Raw genomic sequence first — 7,500 nt, 5'->3', positions numbered from 1 at the left:
ATGTAGATGATGAAATGCCATTTGGCCTCTTCTATTTATTTATGCACTACTTGCACAAAGGAAATGGCTTCTACAAGGACAGTGTATGATTCATACGACGGTGACAAGGACCTTGTTGCGTCCCAGCTGACTTTACAATATGAACTAGGCCATGAGAACAGCTCTGACTATGATTGCTCCTACCTAGAGAGAGAGAGAGAGAGAGAGAGAGAGAGAGAAATAAAGAAAAAGAGAGTGAGTTATTTTACACAGGAAGTGTGCTTGTTGTGATTTCCAGTTCCAGAGCACAAAAGCCCTTGTGAGTGAGAGGGCTGTGGAGGTTGGGATGGGATCATTCTCCTGTGTTCACCCACAGTATTCATTACTGCCTTTTATTTAAAGGTGCTGGCCAGAGCGGCTGACCTTGGTGTCGGGGCACGTTGTGGTGTGCTGTGGGAGTGTGTTATCTCTGTGTGTGTTACTCTGAGCTGTGTGTGGGGAGCTTGGCTGAGCATCAGAGAGTGCCAGTGTGTTGGTTCGGTTCCCAGCTGCATTGGGAGGCACTGCATGACACATAACTTGGCCTTTCTTCCCCTTCTGTTTCCCTCTCCTCTCCTCTTCTCTTCTCTCTCATCCTTTCCTCTCCCCCACAGGGTTGTCTCTGCACACATTCTTCTCCTCTCTCTTTCACTCTCTCCTCCTCTCCTCTTCTTCATTTCCCCTTCCTCTCCACAGGCCTCTCTCTTGACTCCTCTTTCCTCTTCTTCTTCTCCTCCTCCCCCTTTCTCCTCTTCTCTCCTCTCTTCTCCTCCTCCCCCTCTTCCTCATCTCCTCTCTTCTCCTCCTCCTCCCTTGTTCCTCTCCTACATTACTTCTATCCTCTCCTCCTCCTCTCCTTATCCTCTTCCTCTCCCCCATCTCTCCTCTCCTCCTCCTCCTCCTCCTCCTCCTCTCCCCCATCTCTCTCCTCTCCTCATCCTCCTCCTGCTCCCTCCTCCCCTACAGTGGGCGACGCTAGATGGCATTAGCAGTGGGGTGGGAATGTGCGCTGCAGTCACTCGCTAGTCCAGCGCTTGGGTTAGCATAAGAAAGGATCAGCTGAGTTGCATGTAGTTTGAAAGCCACATTTACATATTCTATTCGCCCTCTGAGGGAGGTTGAAGTATGTGTGTGTGTGTGTGTGTGTTTATGTGTGTGTGTGTGTGTGTGTGTGTGTGAGTGTCCTTTGTTGTACTGCTGAACACCCTTGTCAGAATTCTGGGGAGAGAAGCATGAGAAAAAGAATACGCAAAAAATTGTTTGACCGAAGCGCACCACCAGGAGAGAGTGACAGATTTAAGGGAACGGGTAGGGGAGAGAGAGAGAGAGAGAGAGAGATCAGAAGAGAGAGATCGAGGGAGAGAGAGAAGTAAATGCAGAGGAAAGCTGTGAGCATTGTCACTCAAAAGAATGGCCTCCACTCTGTGCCGTGCAGTGGAGCGGAGTGGCGTTGTCACTGTCCACTCTCCAGAGGGGAGGCTGTGGATGGAGGCGACATGGAGAGAGGAGATAGTCAAAGAGAGAGGGATAGAGAGAGAGAGTGAGAGAAGCAAGCATGAAAGAAAGAGAGTCAATGACATTGGAAATATGTAAAAAAAAAGAAAGACGTCAGAGAAAAATCATGAGAGATGGAGGGAGGGAAAAAAATGACAAAGAGAGTGAGAGAGAAAGAGTGAGAGGAATCAAGGGGGGCTGAGGAGATACTATATATATATATATATATATATATATATATATATATATATATATATATATATATATATATATATATATATATAGTGAGAGAGAGAGAGAGTCTAAAGTAAAAGAGAGAGGACAGGGAAAAGCAAGAGAGAGGGGACAACATGATAAGTGTTTCCGTGGGGAGCAAGCACCGTTTGTGGCCAGTTTTGGTGACAGACAGTTTGATTACTTCTGTCACAGGAAGTTGAGGCTCCCTCCCCTGATGCCACTTCCTGGCAGCATGGAATGAGGACTGTATAGCGGGGCCGTCCTGGCTGGCGTCCGTCCACCATCGGCAGGCGGCGTGGACCCCCAAGGACTCCAGCGGCTAGCCAGGGTCAGGGCCGACTTGACGGTGTGAACCACTGTTTGTCATTCAGCAGAGAGAGAGAGAGAGAGAGGGAGGGAGGGAAAGAGAGAGGGAGAGAGAGAGAGAGGGGGAGAGAGGAAAAAGATTAAGAGGGGCTGATAAGAGTGCAAGCAAGAGAGGAAAAGAGATAGCTAAGGAATTAAAGGAGAGAAAGAAAAAAATAGAAACATACATAGAGGGAAAAAACAGCTTGTCATGTCATATAGAACACAGGAGACCGGGGCGGAGGGAGGGAGAGGGGGATGAGAGTAATGTAATGAAATGAATGTCAGGAATAGACAGAGAGAGGTGGAAAGGGAAGGAATAGTGTGTATGTGTGAGAGAGAGAGAGAGAGAGAGAGACAGAGAGGGGGGGGGAGGAGAAGAGAAGATCTCAGCAGGGTTGTGGAAATGGAAAGTCTGAGTTGAGGAAGGCTGGGAATTGCACTTCTCTACATATGTGCCGCCATCCCCACTTAGTCTATTTTCTAAACTGTAGGAAGTGGCCAGAGAGTTTATAAAAGTGGACCATGACTGTGTGTGTGCGCGCATGCATGCATGTGTGTGTGTGTGCGTGGGTGCCTTAGCTTCACTTTGCTCCACTTCTTGTATGTGCATTTTTCTTATCTTTTCCCTACTTTTTATTTTTTTCCCTCCTTCAATTTGTCTCTCTGCGTGCCACGTGTTGGCCTGGTAATTTAGTAATCCCCGAGTGGAATTGGCACTCTGGCGGTGATAAAAAAAATGACCGTTAAATGTGTCAATCATAACGTGCGATTTGAAAATTGCACTTTAGAACGGCAGCCCACCACCACCACCACCACCAGCACCACCTCAAAGCTTTTCCATCTCACTCTCCATAGTGACACCATTCCCACTTCACCATCCCACTTTTCAGAGCTCTCGTTTGCCTCGTCCACTGATTGACATGAGTAACTGAATATGTAATTGACCTGTCAGGCCCATTTCTGTCACAGAAAGAAGTCCAAGGCGCTTTCCAAACAACTCCGACTCGTCTCTCCAGAGTACTAGTGCATTCAAAATGGCCGACATCAAAAATGGCCGACATCCTAAATGGCTGTTTTAAACTGCTGGGTATTTAGCGCATGGAAACTTCCCGCAGTTCACTTTGAAAAATGCAGTTGAGCGTGATGCCAAGGGCCCTACCTTCTGAACTGAAGCATATGTGTCTTCATTAGCCTGGTGTGTAGTAGAGATACGGTGACCTGATCCAGGGTTCGGCACTCTCCCTGGGAGTAATTATGAGCATATTAAAATGTGATATTTTAATATCACACTGCACACAGCAGCCTTGAACCCTTCTGTGGAGAATAATAAATACATTTATATTTATTTATTTATTTAGTTTTTTTTTAGTTTTTTTTTTTAGTTTTTTTTTGTGGGTGGGGTGTAAACTTGTGCTTAAAATGAGTCTGTCCAGTCACCCTGAGACATGCTGCCTACCTTGACTCACATATTTAGTAATCCCAGCACTGTCTTTAAAGCAACACACAGTAGCACACTGAGTCCCTGACATTGGTATTGCACACCCAGAAGGCCTGGTATCACACCATGTAATGATGTCACAGGTAGGAGCCTGACCCTTTTCAGTGGTTTAAGAGGAATCGGTTGCCGCTTTTGCGTAAAACGGTTACCCAGTATGTCGGAAGTTGATGAAAAGAGTCATTCCTATAGGCTATTATGTTACTTTTAAGGGAGTTTCCTTTTGCACACTCAAGGCTTATCCATGGAGTGGAGGAGTGGATCCAGGTACATAAAGGGCGTTTTATGCTTCAGCGTAGAATCAACGGCATACCCCCGCAGACCCCTTTGCGTCACTGCAAACTCCCCACCAAACCCCTCTGACAAATGTGTAACCTCGCATCGAAGCGATGCAGACCGCAAGGACTGTGATTGGTCATCCTGTGTGTTGATAGCCGGTGTTTCAAGAAGCCTACTGTGGGGAGTAGCAACATGCTAGTTCACTGACATGGGGGTAGATTCTAGTGATCCCTGCTGTTCTTTTCCCTTCTATAGTGCTTTACTTGCTGTTGACATTCGCCTGCACTCACAAGACTTCCGTGTTGATGCCTTTAGAGAAGCGCTCATTGTAAACGACACTCTGTAAATAAAGTAGAACTTGGAGATACATGCCCACTGTGCTTTTTGTACATGCATGCATTTACATAGTGAAGTGTTACACTTTTATATACAGATAGGCTTTTGCTGGATGACGCACCAGTGAAACAGCTGTAGCAGTCTTTTATCTGAGGAATAAAAACGCTAATGTCTGCTAGTCAGAAGTGGCAGCTACCAGACATAAAGGCCATCTTCAAGGGTGCCAATGTGAAAAGGGAAGTGGAGTGTTTGCGTGTTTGTTTGTGTGTGTGTGTGTGTGTGTGTGTGTGTGTGTGTGTGTGTGTGTGTGTGTGTGTGTGTGTGTGTGTGTGTGTGTGTGTGTGTGTGTGTGTGTGTGTGTGTGTGTGTGTGTGTGTCTGAGGGAGTGTGAGCGAGTGTTTTTCTGCCAGAGTCAGAGTGTGTGTGTGTGTTTTGTCAGTGCTACTGGGCCCAACTCTACCACTCTCTGTCAAAACAAATAAGTCTTTGTTGTCATTATGGCTGTTTTTGTTGCCGTTAATGTTCTTGTCGTTGTTTGTCGGTGTTGTTTGTTGTTTCTACTGCTATTTGTTGACCTGAGGCCATGTACTTACGCTGTCCCGTGGTGATTTTAATCAAGCGAGTGCTGAAAGTGTTCCCTAGCTAACGGACTCCGGGACTATTCCAAGGTGCTTGTGTACTGTAGTGTGTGTGTGTGTGTGTGTGTGTGTGTGTGTGTGTGTGGCGGCTCTGCTCCTGGTTGTTACCCTGTCAGGCGTGGTCTGTGGCTGTTGAGCCCCATAAATGTATTTAGGCTTAGCACCAGATTTGTTTTCAGGCTTTAAAAACAATGCCTTTCAGCTTGCTTCACCTAAAACACAATACACACAATGCAAGTGTGCCTTCGGCATCAGCTAAAACACAATACACACACACACACACACACACACACACACACACACACACACACACACACACACACAATAAATACACAATACACACAATAAGTGTGCCTTCAGCCTCAACTAAAGCACAATACACAATACTACAATATGTTTCTTCTTTTTCTTTAATTCAAGTAGGTCTTCAGATCCTGAGCCAATCAAGTCAAATGAACCTCAAAAAAAAAAGTACTTTTGTGAAGTCCTGCATTTTCCATTGATGATTCACTCACTCATGCACGCACCTGCTGTGCGAGTTCAGCCATGTTAGTTTAGGCTTCTCTCATAAGGTGTGCTTTCTGTACAGGTGCCCTCTTCCATTCTAATCTAATTAAACATTTTAGATAGATAGATATATACTTTATTGATCCCCAAGGGGAAATTCAAGAGCATGTGATGTGTGTGAAATTCAGAGAATTGCTACACGTGGAGAACTGCTCCTCTAGCTGTCTGTTTTGGCTGTTTATTCAATGTGTGTGTGTGTGTTTGTGTGTGTGTGTGTGTGTGTGTGTGTGTGTGTGTGTGTGTGTGTGTGTGTGTGCCTGTGTGCCTGTGTGTATATGTGTGTGTGTGTTTGTCTCTCTGTGTGTGGGTGTGTGTGTGGGTGTGTGTGCGTGCGGAAATCCCCTTAAATAAAAAAAAACACTCTGTGGTGGTCGTGTGTAATCTTGGCTCTGTAAATGGGGAAGTAAACACAATGTCTGTGTCTCAGACTGAGTCGTACACAACTCCAACCAATTACCACATTGAGTCAGGACCACAGGATGCTCAGGCATCAACACCCTTTGGAGTTGTAGACCACACCTTTAATCTTCAAATTGGAGTAGGGTTTATTTATTTATTTATTTTGTTTTTTGAAGAGAATGTGATCAGGAGTGTGTAGTACAGGTGATTGCATCAGTCTGTGCTTCAATGGGATATCAGTGGTTACATTACTGAGCACCAGACATCAAACCGTTTGTGTGTGTGTTTGTGTGTGTTTGTACCCGTGCGTTCGTGTGTATCTGTGTAATGGTACAGTACAGTAGGTGGGCGGGTGGGTGTCTGCATATATGTGTGTGTGTGTGTGTGTGTTTGTGTGTGTGTGTGTGTGTGTGTGTGTGTGTGTGTGTGTGTGTGTGTGTGTGTGTGTGTGTGTGTGTGTGTGTGTGTGTGTGTGTGTGTGTGTGTGTGTGTGTGTGTGTGTGTGTGTGTGTGTGTGTGTGTGTGTGTGTACATGTCTCTGGGCAATCTGTAAAGGTCATGGCGTTTGGTCTGACGACAGCCGCAGGCTTATGTTGGATTAGGGTCATTTCCCTGCAACTGGCCCTGTGTATTAGCCTAATATTCCAATAAGCAATAAGCTGTGTTTGAGCCGATAAATAAACACCAGGCTCCCCCTGTGTGTTTATTCCTGACATCTGCCATTAAAAAGTGTAATTCAGAGATTATGCCTTTGAAGGACTGAATGAAAAAAATAAAATAAGCGCTTTTTCCTTAAACACCCCCAAAATCCTCTCACAGCCTCAGCCTGCTCAGGAAGAGGTAAAATGTGTGTGTGTGTGTGTGTGTGTGTGTGTGTGTGTCTGTGTGTGTATGTGTAAAGACTGTGTGTGTTTAGAGGGCGTGTGGAATGGATTGTGAATCGGGCGGATGCTAAATGGGGCTCAATGGGGATGCGCTCAGAGGGTTGAGTGGGGGTGTGTGTGTGTGTGTGTGTGTATTAGTTTGTGTGTGTGCGCTCGTACGTGTGTGTGTGTGTGTGTGTGTGTGTATGTGTGTGTGTGTGTGAAAGCCGAGAGTGATTAGCCCGTTATCCCCACGCGTTGCACCCATTACTCAAGCCGAGAGATGAGCTCTCTGCGTGTGGGCGTGTGTGTGTGTGTGTGTTTTTGTGTGTGTGTGCACATATACACAAGAGTATTTGTTCACTGATTCATGTTTATCCATGTGTGTGCTTTTGGATGTTTGTGTCCGTGTGTGTTTGTGTGTGTGCGCGTGTCTCACACAATGTGTACATATATGTTGTGTGTGCAGGTGTGTGTGTTTGTGTGCATTTGTGCATACACACTTGTGTCTCATTCTCTCTCTCTCTCTCTCTCTTTCTCTCTCTCTCTCTCTCTCTCTCTCTCTCTCTGTGTCGTGTGTCATTTGTGTGTGCATGGGTATATGCAGACACAGTTTTGTGTGCCTCTCTTGTGTTCCTGACTGTGTGTGTGTGTAAGTGTGTGTGTGTAAGTGTGTGTGTGTGTGTGTGTCTGAGTGTGTGTGTGTGTGTCTGAGTGTGTGTGCGTGTGTATTGAGCCGTCTGTAAGTGGCACCGCTCCCCATCAAGCAGCTGGTGTAAATCAATGGCCTGCTCCAGCCGGCCCGGGCCCCCAGTGTGATGGAGAG

General features: G+C 46.1%; 1 protein-coding gene across 1 annotated transcript in view; it reads left to right on the top strand.

Annotated features, from left to right (window-relative positions):
- Positions 1-7,500, top strand: part of LOC143127887 (adhesion G protein-coupled receptor L3) — a 197,182-nt gene that overhangs the window by 137,049 nt on the left and 52,633 nt on the right. The gene's annotated exons all lie outside the window — the stretch shown is intronic.

This window comes from Alosa pseudoharengus, unplaced genomic scaffold (genome assembly GCF_046254945.1).
Source record: "Alosa pseudoharengus isolate Yale_2024_CS ecotype anadromous, Long Island Sound unplaced genomic scaffold, YU_APseudo_1.1 YU_APseudo_1.1_scf_17, whole genome shotgun sequence".
Lineage (NCBI taxonomy): Eukaryota > Metazoa > Chordata > Actinopteri > Clupeiformes > Clupeidae > Alosa > Alosa pseudoharengus.
Note: the sequence above shows the minus strand (reverse complement) of the source record. Positions and strands in the feature narration are given on the sequence as shown.